The sequence below is a fragment of the Microcebus murinus genome, chromosome 3 (genome assembly GCF_040939455.1).
Source record: "Microcebus murinus isolate Inina chromosome 3, M.murinus_Inina_mat1.0, whole genome shotgun sequence".
Classification (NCBI taxonomy): domain Eukaryota; kingdom Metazoa; phylum Chordata; class Mammalia; order Primates; family Cheirogaleidae; genus Microcebus; species Microcebus murinus.
In genome coordinates this window covers 76,323,705-76,338,528 of record NC_134106.1, presented here as the reverse complement: position 1 = coordinate 76,338,528, position 14,824 = coordinate 76,323,705, and the positions used below count along the sequence as shown (strand labels likewise).

The window sequence follows — 14,824 nt, the reverse complement described above, 5'->3', positions numbered from 1 at the left end:
GCCCCGCCGCGCCCTGCCCCGCCCCGCGGGTACAAGCTCCTCCCCGCCCACACCCTGGAGGCCCGGTGTGCTAGAGGTGCGCCTCTCGACCCGGTGACCCTTCCCGCACACACGTCCTGTGTCCGCAGCCGCGGCTCCCGGGAGTTTGCTGGGAGAGTGGAGGGGCGGGCACACTCTCGCAGCTGCTCGGCTTCCCTGGGGTGGCAAAAGGGGGCTCTGCACTGCCTGCTATCAGCTTCACTCAGCTCAGTTCCGCAGAGAATGTACCTTCAGGGAATTTAGGTGTGAGGATGATGGTGGCAACAATAGGAATTGACCATTCTCACTTCTGGCTGGCCCTGAGCAAAATGGTACAGAGATGAGATGTGTTTCCAGCACCTTTAATGTGCCTCACTCCCAGCCCACCCCCAGATTCAGCTGTCTTTCCTCAACCCCTTTCTCCTATCAAAGTGACTCTCATGAAAGGACTAGACAGCACCCAAAGACCTGGCCTGGGGCCTTGCTTGCTATTCTCTAGCCATGTGGGAGTAAGAATCCTCAGCCTACAGGGCAGCTCTGCTGATGATACGTGTGTATGAAGGAGAACTATATAACAAAGTGTGGAGGCTGGACAAGCCTTATCACACATTAAGAAATACTAACAGAATAGATCTCCTGAAATGGATCTTCAGAGTATCAGAGAGCCCTCTGTCTTCCTGTCCTGTGTCAGCTATCCAAGGAGAAAAAGGAAGTGATGACCACTTGATGCCAACTAAAATCCCACTGCTGAAGGACAAATCAAGTTTCACGTCTTATTTAGTAGCAATGCAGAAGGAGCCCACACACAGCTTGGACAGTAATTTCAAAAATACTGATTTCTTCAAGGCAGGAGGATTGCTTGAGCTCAGGGATTCAAGACCAGCCTGAAAAAAGTGAGACTCTGTCTCAAGAAAAATTAAAAAAAAAAAAAGACCAGCCTGAGCAAGAGGGAGACCCCATCTCTAAAAATATAGAATAACAAAATTAGCTGGGCAACTAAAAATAGAAAAAACTTAGCCAGGCATGGTGGTGCGCTTGGGAGACTGAGGCAGGAGGATTGCCTGAGCCCTGGAGTTTGAGGTTGCTGTGAGCTAGGGTGACACCACTGCACTGTAGTCCAGGCAACACAGCAAGACTCTGTCTCACAAAAAGAAAGAAAAAGAAGAAAGAAAGAAAGAAAGAAAGAAAGAAAGAAAGAAAGAAAGAAAGAAAGAAAGAAAGAAAGAAAGAAAGAAAGAAAGAAAGAAAGAAAGAAAGAAGAAAGAAAGAAAGAAAGAAAGAGAAAGAAAGAAGAAAGAAAGAAAGGAAGAAAGAAAGAAAGAAAGAAAGAAAGAAAGAAAGAAAGAAAGAAAGAAAGAAAGAAAGAAAGAAAAAATACTGACTTCTTTAATTGTAGACAGGAAAAGATTGTCTGCTGGCTAACAATAACAGAAGTTCCAAAGTTAACTTTTTATAAACTTGGATTATGAAAAACAGATTACAGGTTATTACTGAACATTAGTGTATTTGACCAATTATAAGAAATTTTCTATTATCTCTTCATTTATGACATGATGTTGGGATGAATAAATACATGTCAGAGGGTGCAAAAACAATGGTATTTAAAAACCATATGTTAGGCCGGGCGCTGTGGCTCACGCCTGTAATCCTAGCTCTTGGGAGGCCGAGGCGGGCGGATTGCTCAAGGTCAGGAGTTCAAAACCAGCCTGAGCAAGAGCGAGACCCCGTCTCTACTATAAATAGAAAGAAATTAATTGGCCAACTGATATATATATAAAAAATTAGCCGGGCATGGTGGCGCATGCCTGTAGTCCCAGCTACTCGGGAGGCTGAGGCAGAAGGATCACTCAAGCCCAGGAGTTTGAGGTTGCTGTGAGCTAGGCTGACGCCACGGCACTCACTCTAGCCTGGGCAACAAAGCGAGACTCTGTCTCAAAAAAAAAAAAAAAAAAAAAAAAAAAAAAAACCATATGTTGGCTGGGCATGGTGGCTCACACCTGTAATCCTAGCATTCTGGGAGGCCAAGGCAGGCGGATCACGCAAGGTCAGGAGTTTGAAACCAGCCTGAGCAAGAGTGAGACCCCATCTCTACTAAAAATAGAAAGAAATTAATTGGCCAACTAAAAATATTTTTTTAAAAAATTTAAAAAAAATAAAAATCATATGTTTAAAGACTTGTATCTATGGTTAAGGGTTTGTTTTAAAAGTAACTGGTCAGTTAGAAGATGATTATTAATTTGTGGTCTGCACAGAAATGAAGTTGGTTGCTTTGATACTGTTTCTTAATGAATTCTACCTAAATTACAAGGCAAAATGGTGCTTATATGTGAAACTTATAGTTCTAGCAGTTTGTCAAACATCTGTGCAAGTAGAAAGGACAGTTCCATATTTCAAATTCATTTAACTTTGCAATTGAAGAGCTTCCCTTAAAACTTCAATTAGAAGTTATTAATCTGAAATGTAATGACATATTAGAAGGCAAATATCAAGAGAAGAATCTAATTATATAATGCCTTCCAAGCTCAATTAAAATCATATGCTTGTGGATTAATGTCAGTATCTGGCAGGACCTATCTGTATGAAAAGACATTTTCTTTTCTTTTTTTTTTTTTTTTTGAGACAGACTCTTGCTTTGTTGCTCAGGCTAGAGTGAGTGCCATGGCGTCAGCCTAGCTCACAGCAACCTCAAACTCCTGGGCTCAAGCAATCCTCCTGCCTCAGCCTCCCAAGTAGCTGGGACTACAGGCATGTGCCACCATGCCCGGCTAATTTTTTTTTTCTATATATATATTAGTTGGTCAATTAATTTCTTTTTATTTATAGTAGAGATGGGGTCTCGCTCTTGCTCAGGCTGGTTTTGAACTCCTGACCTTGAGTAATCCACCCACCTCGGCCTCCTAGAGTGCTAGGATTACAGGAGTGAGCCACCGTGCCTGGCCAAGACATTTTCAAAGAAGAAATATTTAAAATTTCATACGGATCAGCATTAACAGACAAACATTTGCAATCTGTTTGGATGATAAGAAACACTAACATTGAGCCCCAATTAAGTGGCAGATTATTTCCAAAAAAAGAATTCCATTCTCATTAGTAGACACATATAAAAATACTGCACTCAATTTATTATATTTTGAATTTTGTAAATAAAAAATTTGTGGAAATGTGTTTTTTCTCTTGTGTAAGTACCTACGTAATATCGTGATTCTGCCTCTTGGCCTGCCAACACTAAAACATTTATTATCTTGCTATTTATAGAAAAAGTTCATTGACTTCTGCTTTTAAGCATCAAAATATGCACATTTCCCCTAGAAATTAATTAATTTTTTTCTCTCTCAACTTATTTTTGAGACAGGGTCTTGCTCTGTTGCCCATGTTAGAGTGCAGTAGTGCAATCATTGCTCACTGTAACCTCAAACTCCTGGGCTCAAGCAATCCTCCTACCTCAGCCTACTGAGTAGCTTGGGATTACAGACACATGCCACCAAGCCCAGGTAATTTTTCAATTTTTTTGTAGAGACAGGAGCCTCACTATGTTGCCCAGGCTGGTCTCAAACTCCTGGCTTCAAGTGATCCTCCTGCCTCAGCCTTCCAAAGCCATGAGATTACAGCCATAAGCCACCATGTCCAGCCTGGAGTTTTACTTTTTTTTTTTTTTACATCAGACAAATGGTATGGAGTTTTACTTTTAAAGTTTATTTTTTTGCAAAAATGAGGCACATATTGTAAAACTACATACTATATAGGAGGAATAAAAGAAAGAAGCTATCCTCACACCCCACCACTCAGATATGTTATCAATTTGAGGAGCATCTTCTAGATGTGATGTGTCATATTTCCAAAAATGTGCCCCTGAGAACACTAGTTGCTCAGATGACTCTCAACAAAAGGATTTGCATAATATTTCTTGATGACATTTTAAAAATTAAAAAATGAAAAAATCATCACTGTAAAAAAATTAGAAAAACCAGAAAAGTATAAAAAATCGTTTTTTAAAAAAAATCACCCTTAATCCTGTGGTATCAGTTAGGATCACTGGCAGGATGTGGTGGCATACTCAAGCTGGGTAATCAAAGCGACTTTAACTAGAGACAAAAGGGTTTCAAGGTTTAGGGAAAAACCACAAGGGATGGATGGGTGTTCCTGGAGTCAGTACAACTGGGAGCCCACCTCTGCTTGAGTGTAAGGGGGAGGAAATTTTGTTACCAGAACTTGAAGAGGGCAGCCACGTGGAGAGGATGTCTAATAAGTAAAGGTGATCTTCAATTAAAAGAACACAGTCAACCCTCTGGTACCCCATAGTAAGAGAGCTAGGTTCTCTCCTACCTCCCTCCCACCTTCTAACGATGCCTCCCACTGGCCAAAACCAACCTGAAGCCAGATCACAAGGAAGTCCCTGGATGTAGGCTTTCTGGCTCAGCACCCCAGGGAACAGAGCAGGAAGGAGAAGATGGAGAGAGGATCTGCAGGGGAAAACACAGGAGAGGCAGCACAGTCACTGCCAAAGGTAACCAAGCTTAGCTCCAGTTCCAGTCTGTGAGTTTACACTCTGAGACAGGACTGCTTCAGCTATATATAAACCCATTTGGATCAGCACTCTTAAGACCAGATTTGGTTCCACTGTGCTAATCTCCTCTAAAAGGAATCAAAGCTCCTTGAAGAGTGACAGTACAACATGTCAAGTTACCCAGGAGGTAAGGGGAGCTTGGAATGTCTTGCCGATGTTAGAATGTAGGGGAGCTATCAGACCTGTCTCAGGTGATGTTGGAAAAGGATGCGAAGAGGCCACATAGAAGATTCCCACTGCTAGTGAATGGCAGACTGTGTGTGGAAAATAATTATAATCATTGGTATAAGCTGAGTCATGGGTCTGTGAAGGTATTTTTATTTTTTATCTTATTTTTTTATTTTTTGCAAGCATGAAAATGAGGTTTATTGAGGAGAGAAAGATAGGTTTATAGGGCAAGACAATATATAGGTTTACAGAGCACAATATGTACGCCACAGATGACGACTGGACCCATTGTCACAGCTAAGGGAGAACAAAAGGAAGGGCACAAAAAGGGCTGGGAAGGTATTTTGTAAATGATTCACAAACCACAAAGTTTTTGTTAAAGAATCCTGTGGTACGCCCATGGGTTTCTGATATTTGTACCAAAAGTAAATCACTGCATAAATCTCACATTCATGTTTTGGTCGTTATATAATATTCCTATAAAAATGTAGAAATATACTGTATATATAAAAATAGATTATACAAATCTACATTTCTTAAGATGGAAAATAGATGATAACCCATTAAGTGAAAAAAAGCAGGTTACAAGAGCATGCTATAGCTTAATCTGTGTGCGTGTGTTATAAGTCTAGGAAAAATATTTCAAAGGGTGGATTCCAAAATGTTTATAATGATCTTCTGAGGGTGCAGGGATTGATTGCAAGTGTCTATTTATCAATGAACAGGTACTCTTTTTTTTTTTTTTAATTTTTTTTGAGATAGAGTCTTGCTTTGTTGCCCAGGCTAGAGTGAGTGCTGTGGCGTCAGCCTAGCTCACAGCAACCTCGAACTCCTGAGCTCAAGCAATCCTCCTGCCTCAGCCTCCTGAGTAGCTGGGACTACAGGCATCTGCCACCATGCCAGGCTAATTTTTCTATATATATTAGTTGGCCAATTAATTTATTTTTATTTATAGTAGAGACGGGGTCTCGCTCTTGCTCAGGCTGGTTTTGAACTCCTGACCTTGAGCAATCCTTCTGCCTTGGCCTCCCAGAGTGCTAGGATTACAGGTGTGAGCCACCACGCCCAGCCAACAGGTATTCTTTTAACATACAAAAATAGACATTCCGTGTCCAGCATATGAATGGGCTGTGTACTCAAAGCCCTCCTGAGCCTTAGTGGACCCAAGCACAAAACGCGTTTTCTTCACAAGCAGGTGCGCCCACGATGGCATGTTTAATTAACCCAGGACTGCAGGGAACTCTCTACACGTAGGGGTGGGGATAGGGGTCCGGGGCGGGAGTCCTCGCAGTTCACAAGAGGGGATGGGGGTGGGGAAGACCTCCCTCCAGGTTTCTGGGCCCAGGAGCATGAGCCTCCTCCCTGGGCCTACGAACCCCAATCTCTCTTCCTCCCAGCCGCAGACGCTCCACCGCCTTCCCACAAGCCTTTTCCGTTGCTGGACCTCCCCTGGGACGCCTTGGTCACGGTGGGAGAATTTGGGGTGTCGCAGTGACCTGGAAGCACGCTTGCGAGGCGCTCGCTACCTTCCTGAAAGGGGCGAGCCGGTGCATGAGGACGTGAGCCACCCCCGACTCCATTGCACATTTAACGGAGTACTTTTGCCCGGATGACACATTTGCAGACTTTCCAGGAGATGCAACCCGGTGGTTGGCCCTGGGCCAGGACACACGGAACCCCTCATCATGTTACAAATTAGTCCTTTCCTTCTCATTGGATTACAGTTAGCGCGTCAGTTTGCTTGTAAATCATGTCGGTGAGGCCCGTTTAACCAACTACGAGTTTCATGTTAGATGAAAAAGGAGACGTGGTTTCCGATGGGGCAGCCGTTGCTACCAGGGCCGGTCCTTCCTCTGGGCGACCTGCCCACAAAAGGAAGACCTTCGTTTGGCCGGATCTGGAAATGAGTCTCAGGCCGCAAATCCGGGACCACAGAAGCCTGCGGGCAGAGCGAAGGAAGGGCCTGGCAGGGGATCAGAAGCCCTTTCTTGGGTTCAGTCCCCCTACCGAACCCCCCACCCCTTCGCGGTGATCCTGGATGTCACCGCGCAGCCTCTTTGCCCAGAGCAGCATGTCCCCTGCCCTTCCTTGAGGGCATGGGGGAAACTCCTCCTGTGCCATCCATCCCCTAAGCCCTGCACGATGCTTCCTTCCCGTGCCAATGCAGTTTGGTATGGAGAAGAAAGGGGTCCGGGAGCCTGGCCTCAGAGCCCTCTCGACACCTGCTAACTGGGGCCTGGCAAAGTTCCAAACTCCCTCAGCCTCAGCTTCCTCGTCTGATAAACACAACGATGAAAGTCCTTCCCTTTTAAGGTTTGTGCAGCAGATTACATGGCCCTATTCTATATATTTAGAGCATCTGGCTCTTGGATTAGTCATCCACCCCTCCTGGGCTCATCGGTGTTCACATTACTAAATATGGCCCTTACTGCATCACACTGCAACCTGGTTATTGGTTATCTATTGGTTTCTCTAATGAAATGCTGAGATCCTTAAGGACAAAGACCGAAATGAGACCTAGGTCAATTCCTGTTGTGCAACTACTAAGTGTGTTTGAATGATTGAATGACACAGGATATTCCAGCCATGAGAAACAGGAGTGTGTTTGGCTTTGGGTAGGAGTTGTAACTTCCTTTTTTTTGTGTGTGTAGGATATTTGGAAGTTGGGGATAACTGACAGATCCACACAGAATCTTGACCAAGGATTCAGAAATTGGATCTATGGCCAACAATCAGATAAGCAAATCAACAGACCTTAAATAAAATATTTGATTTTGAGGTTAGGGGTGGGAGATCAGGATAATTAGACAAAATAACTGATACAATAACTATGTGACAAGCCATTTCTCTCAAAAACAAATTATGAAAAAAAATTTTTTTGTAACTGCAAAATTTTCATCAAATGAATTTCTTGTTATCACAAGTTCCAAAACCTATCCTGCTCTGGTGACAACCACTTTGCAATGATTGCTATGTGACAAAGACTTATATGGACACTGACTTGTATATTGCCGATGCTTCTGAACAGAAAGGTAAACTGGAAAATTGCTGCCTGATTTTAATGCTTTGTGGAGGAGGAGGATATTTAATAGACTAGCTGCTACCTATGTATAAAATGTACCACTATTGCTTAATAAATCTGAATAGCATATCAATGCATATTATTTACTTCTCATATATTTCTTTAAAAAAACAATTAACAATCTTTCTCTTCTCAGATGTAGCACTTGTACTCTTGGTAGGATAATAAATAAATGCTCTCAATTAATTGGGGATTTGAAAGATTTGAGCAAGCTGGGCATGGTGTGCACCTGTACTGGGGAGTCTGAGGCAGGAAGATCACTTAAGGTTAGGAGTTAGAGGCTGCAGCAAACTATGATCATGTCTGTGAAAAGCCACTGCACTCCAACCTGGGCAACATAGCAAGAACCCATATCCTAAAAAAAGAAAAAATATGAGTAGATTTTATCTAACATCTGTCCCAATTACTTGTTCATTCATTCAATAAATATTTATTTGAACTCTTTTTTCTAGCTATGAAAGATATATTTGGATTAGATACCATGAGTATCCATAAAGAGCTCTTGGAAATTAAAAACTTTAATAATAGATATGAAGAACTCCATAGAGAGACTGAAAGATAAAATTGAGGAAATTCCCCAAAATTAGAGTAAAAATACAAAGAGCTGGAAAGAGTAGAGGAAAAATTGCAAGAGTCAGCCCAGTAGGTCCAATGTATAATGATGAGAGGGCCCCAGAAAGAAAAGACAGAGAGGAGGAAATCTTGTCAAAGAAATAATAAAAGAAATGTCCCATACATAACTAGAAGATCTGCATTTCCATATTGAAACTGAGTGCCCAGCACACAGATGAAAGTAAACCCACACTAAATCACTCCACTATGAAATTTTAGGACACTCAGGTCAAACAGAGGATTCTATAAGCTTCTGGAGAGAAAAACAAACAAACAGATCACATACATGGGATCAGAAAGAATGGTATCAGACTTCTCAATAGCACTACAGACAGCAAGATGAAAGAGAAATGCTTTCAAAATTTGAAGGAAAATGATTTCCAGTCCAGAATTTTACACTCAGGCAAACTACCAAACAAGTGTGACAGTAGAATAAAGACAGTTTTGACCATGCAAAGTTTAAAAACAAATGTCACTTGTGCCCCTTCTCAAAAAGTTATGTTGGTCTATTCCACTACCATGTCTATGCCAGGCTGCCATGATCCTTGTGCTTCCAGGGACTGCTTTGTGGCCTCACCCTCTCAGAGTGACCCCTGTGGACTCTCAGGGAAGCCAGGCCAGCCTCTGAGGCTGACACTCAGTGTCCTCTTCTCTTCTCTTGGGCCTCCATCTGATGGGGGCTGTATTGCCCTTTCTTTTCTGGGTTCGTGCTTGCTACTAACTTTTTCAAAACTGAGCAATATATTGTTCAGAAACCACATGTAGATATTAAAACTGTAAAGAAAAGCAAGAGAATGGCTAACATAAAAGTCAGGAAAGTGGTTACCTCTGGTGGAGGGAGGGAGGGAGAAACAATTGGGGAGGGCCCCCAAGGGGTTTCTGAGGTCCTAGGACGGTAGGTGCATTGGTGTTTGCTTTCTTTTATTTCTTTGGCACACTGTTATTGCTTCCTATCTCCTTGGCTTTCCCCTGGGACATTGCCTGACTGACTGGTGATCTGGGCTGGGGATGGTCTAGGATGGGAGGTGGGGTGAGTGGAGAAGCTTTGTTCAATCAGGGCCCCTGAGCCACTGGGGAAAATACATCACAGATGATACCTCGATGAATAGCAACAATAATTACCATTGTAGATGTTTTGTATGTATTAACTAATTTAGTCTTTTCAACATCATCTCTATTTACAGACAAAAGAAGTAGAGGCCCAGAGAGTACCAAACAGCCCAATTAATCATTTTCTGAAGGAAGACAGATCAAGTGTTCAACTGCATTTTAAAAAGAAGTTTATAGGCCGGGTGGGCGAGGTGGCTCACACCTGTAATCCTAGCACTCTGGGAGGCTGAGGCAGGAGGATCACTTGAGGTCAGGAGTTTGAAGTTGCTGTGAGCTAGGCTGATGCATTCTAGCCTGTGGGCAACAGAATGAGACTCTATCTCAAAAAAAAAACAAAACAAAAAACCCACCAAGTTTATAGATCCAAAGCACTTACGTAAGAAAAAAATAGAAATCAAACTTTACTCAATCAATAACCCTGTAACTAATAGTAGTATAAATTTTAGTTCCACATTGAGGTAGAACATACAGGATGGAGAAAAGACAAAGGAACTAAGTAGGGATGGGAAGGACAGAAAACGGAACAAAGGATGGACAGTCCCTTCTGACACCTACCAGGTTTCACCTTATCGTGGTGCTCCAGAGACCAGGTCACCAGGGGCTAAAGCTGGTTACATCAGGATTTGCTTCTACCAAAACTATATAAAACTTGGGGCCCTGAGTTATTGAGGGGGTGGAGGGATGTTGAAGGGGTGAAAGATCTGTGTGCTCATATGTTTACTCTTCAGGGGTTCTGGTCTTTGCTTCAGGGGTTCTGGTCTTTGCTTCTACCCAGGTGGCAACCCCTTGTGTTACTGGCATCAGATTTCCTGTTTGTTTGTTTTCTGTTTTTATTTTTTTTTTTATTTCAGCATATTACGGGGTACAAATGTTTAGGTTATGTGTGTTGCCTTTCCCCCCTGGAGTCAGAGCTCCAAGCGTGTCCATCCCCAAAATGGTGCACATCACACTCATTATGTATGTATATACCCATCCCCTCCCCCCTACCTGCCAGACACCCAATAAATGTTATTCCTACATGTCCACTTAGGTGTTGATCAGTTAATACCAAATTTGCTTGTTCGTACATGTGGCGCTCATTTTTCCATTCTTGGGATACTTAGTAGAATGGGTTCCAGCTCTATCCAGGAAAATACAAGAGGTGCTATATCACCTTTGTTTCTTATAGCTGAATAGTACTCCATGGTATACATATACCACATTTTATTAATCCACTCATGTATTGATGGGCACTTGGGTTGTTTCCACATCTTTGCAATTGTGAATTGTGCTGCTATAAACATTCGAGTGCAAATGTCTTTATTATATTTATTACAGAGTGACTTTTGTTCTTTTGGGTAGATACCCAGTAATGGGATTGCTGGATCAAATGGTAGATCTACGTGTGTCGCTTTAAGGTATCTCCATATTGTTTTCCACAGAGGTTGCACTAGTTTGCAGTCCCACATCCACGCCAACATTTATTGTTTTGGGACTTTTTTTTTTTTTTTTTTTTTTTGAGACAGAGTCTCGCTTTGTTGCACAGGCTAGAGTGAGTGCCGTGGCGTCAGCCTAGCTCACAGCAACCTCGAACTCCTGGGCTCAAGCGATCCTCCTGCCTCAGCCTCCCGAGTAGCTGGGACTACAGGCATGTGCCACCATGCCCGGCTAATTTTATATATATATATTAGTTGGCCAATTAATTTCTTTCTATTTATAGTAGAGACGGGGTCTCGCTCTTGCTCAGGCTGGTTTTGAACTCCTGACCTCGAGCAATCCGCCCGCCTCAGCCTCCCAGAGTGCTAGGATTACAGGCGTGAGCCACCGCGCCCTGCTTGTTTTGGGACTTTTAGATAACGGCCATTCTCACTGGAGATAAGTAATATCTCAATGTGGTTTTGATTAGAGATGTTGAGCATTTTTTCATATGTTTGTTGGCCATTATTCTGTCTTCTTTTGAAAAGTTTCTGTTCATGTCTTTTGCCCATTTTTTGATAGGGTTGTTTGATTTTTTTTTTTTTTTGACAGAGTCTCACTCGGTTGCCCGGGCTAGAGTGCCATGGCATCAGCCTAGCTCACAGCAACCTCAGACTCCTAGGCTCAAGCAATCCTTCTGCCTCAGCCAATTAATTTCTTTCTCTTTTTAGTAGAGATGGGGTCTCACTCTTGCTCAGGCTGGTTTCAAACTCCTGACCTTGAGGGATCCACCCACCTCGGCCTGCCAGAGTGCTAAGATTACAAGCATGAGCCACTGCGCCCAGCCTGGTTGTTTGATTTTTTTCTTGCTGATTTTCCTGAGTTCTAAATAGATTCTAGTTATCAGCCCTTTATCGGATATGTAGCTTGTGAAAATTTTCTCCCATTCTGTAGGTTGTCTGTTTGCTCTCATAACAATTTCTTTGGCTATGCAGAGCTTTTTAATTTGATCAGGTCCCATTTATTTATTTTTGTTGTTGCTGTGATTGCCTTTGGGGTTTTCTTCATAAATTCTTTGCCTAGGCCAATGTCTAGAAGAGTATTTCCAATGTTTTCCTATAGAATTCTAATAGTTTCACTCCTTAGGTTTAAGTCTGTTACCCAAATGAGTTGATTTTGTGAGAGGTGAGAGGTGTGGATCCTGTTTCAGTCTTCTACATGTGGCTATTCAGTTTTCCCAGCACCATTTATTGAATAAGGATTCTTTTCCCCAGTGTATGTTTTTGTCTGCTTTGTCAAAGATTAGATGGCTATATGAGGATGGTTTTATATCTGGGTTCTCTGTTCTGTTCCACTGGTCGATGCCCCTGTTCTTGTGACAATACTAAGCTGTTTTAATTACTATAGCCTTGTAGTACAGTTTGAAGTCTGATAAATTGATATTTTCACTTTGTTTTTATTGCCTAGGATTGATTTTGCTATACAGAATCTTTTCTGGTTCCATACTAAGCATAAAGTTTTTTTTGTTTGTTTTTTTTAAGGTGAGAAGATATATATATATATATTTAGAATTAGCCAGCTGGACTCGGTTTAGGTGATCCCAATTTTGTTGGCAATGTCCAACACATCATAATCAGGAGCCAGTCGAACATATGCCTTCTTTTCTCCATCAGGCCTGATCAGGGTGTTGACCTTGGCCACATCAATGTCATAGAGCTTCTTCACAGACTGTTTGATCTGGTGCTTATTGGCTTTGACGTCCACAATGAACACAAGTGTGTTGTTGTCTTCTATCTTCTTCATGGCAGACTCAGGGGTCAAGGGGAACTTGATGATGGCATAGTGGTCCAGCTTGTTTCTCCTGGGGGTGCTCTTCTGAGGATATTTGGGCTGCCTCTGGAACCGCAGTGTCTTTGGCCGCTGGAAGGTGGGTGATGTATGGATCTTCTTTTTTTTGTGGCTGTGGACGCCTTTTAGCACTGCCTTCTTGGCCTTAAAAGCCTTTGCTTTGGGTTCGGCTTTGGGAGGGGCAGGAACTTCCTTCTTTGCCTTCGGCGCCATCTTGTAAAAAGCAATTATTTTTCTATATCTGTGAAATATGATGATGGTATTTTTTTTTTTTTGAGGCAGTGTCTCACTTTGTTGCCCAGGCTAGATTGAGTGCCGTGCATCAGCCTAGCTCACAGCAACCTCAAACTCCCAGGCTCAAGCAATCCTGCTGCCTCAGCCTCCCGAGTAGCTGGGACTACAGACATGCGCCACCATGCCAAGCTAATTTTTTCTATATATATTAGTTGGCCAATTAATTTATTTCTATTTATAGTAGAGATGGGGTCTCTCTCTTGCTCAGGCTGGTTTTGAACTCCTGACCTTGAGCAATCCTCCCGCCTCGGCCTCCCAGAGTGCTAGAATTACAGGCGTGAGCCACCGCGCCCGGCCCTGATGATGGTATTTTAATAGGGATTGCATTGACTCTGTAGATCACTTTGGGTAGTATAGACATTTTAACAATGTTGATTCTGCCGACCCACAAGCTTGGTATGGTTTTCCACCTGTTTACGACCTCTGCTATTTCCTTCCTCCAGATTTCCTGTTTGTTTTGCCCTTGTAGCTGCTGGTTGTAGTCTCTGACCCTGACTAGGGTTTGCCCTCAGGCTCATCCAGTATCTAGGACTCTTCTGGCCACAGCATTCTCTGACTCTGTCCCTGAGGGACTGAGCGTCTTTTATTTCAGGCTTCTCTGAGCCTGCTTGGGCTGTGCCCAGCACCGATTCTTGCCACAGGACAGGGAAGGATGATGACTTGGGCTTCTGTAACAGAGCCCCTTTCCCTGCTATTCCCCAACATACTCAACTTTTTCCTTAAAGCAGCTGAGGTTGGGGAGAGGGAGAGAGCAGCTCTGTTCCACTAAATAAGGCTTTGCACATTCTGTTGCTTTCAGTCCACTTGAAGCTCTGTATCCTCATTGCTGATGCCATTTATCTCAGTTGTAGGGACTCTTTGACTTAGCTGCCATAATCATGTTGCATTTTGGCTGTGACTGCAGGGCTTGCTGCCCCATAGTCATAACAACATTAAATCCTTTCCATCCAACTGTCAAAATCTGGATTTTTACCCTGCTTTGCAAGCTGTTATAGTTACTGTGTCATGGATGCTGGCAGAAGACAAAAGACTTCTGAGTCAGAGATAAAGGCGTTATTACTCATGGCATAGCAAGCAGCATGAACTTCCTATTTGTGTCAATACTCCTTGCCCTCCCAAGTCCCATGGGGCAGCAAGGAGGGGCCCAGGTAGATGCTCTGCATGGAATGGTTTGCACTGCAGACAAGGAATTCTAATCTCAGAGAAACTACCTCTTCATGGCCATTCTTCTCTTTGTCCTGGGGGAAGACATTACTTCATCATGCAAGGTTGATCACTACAAACACAACTCTGAGACAGGGCCCTAGGAAACATTTCTGGCATACCCAACAAGAACGTGCTGGGACACTCAGGACCATGGCAAATCGCCTCTCCTGTCACCTACCTCAGAAGTTGGTTGTTGGCTGGGCGCAGTGGCTCACGCCTGTAATCCCAGCACTCTGGGAGGCCGAGGTGGGCGGATTGCTCAAGGTCAGGAGTTAAAAACCAGCCTGAGCAAGAGTGAGACCCTTTCTCTACTATAAAAAATAGAAAGATATTAATTGGCCAACTAAAATATATATATATAAAAATTAGCCGGGCATGGTGGCACATGCCTGTAGTCCCAGCTACTTGGGAGGCTGAGGCAGGAGGATTGCTTGAGCCCAGGAGTTTGAGGTTGCTGTGAGCTAGGCTGACGCCATGGCACTCACTCTAGCCTGGGCAACAAAGCGAGACTCTGTCTCAAAAAAAAA

The 14,824-nt window shown here is 43.1% G+C and overlaps 1 pseudogene; it reads right to left on the bottom strand.

The window, feature by feature from the left end:
* Positions 1-12,539: 12,539 nt before the first annotated feature.
* Positions 12,540-13,010, bottom strand: LOC105883639 (large ribosomal subunit protein uL23 pseudogene; annotated as a pseudogene).
* Positions 13,011-14,824: the final 1,814 nt, after the last annotated feature.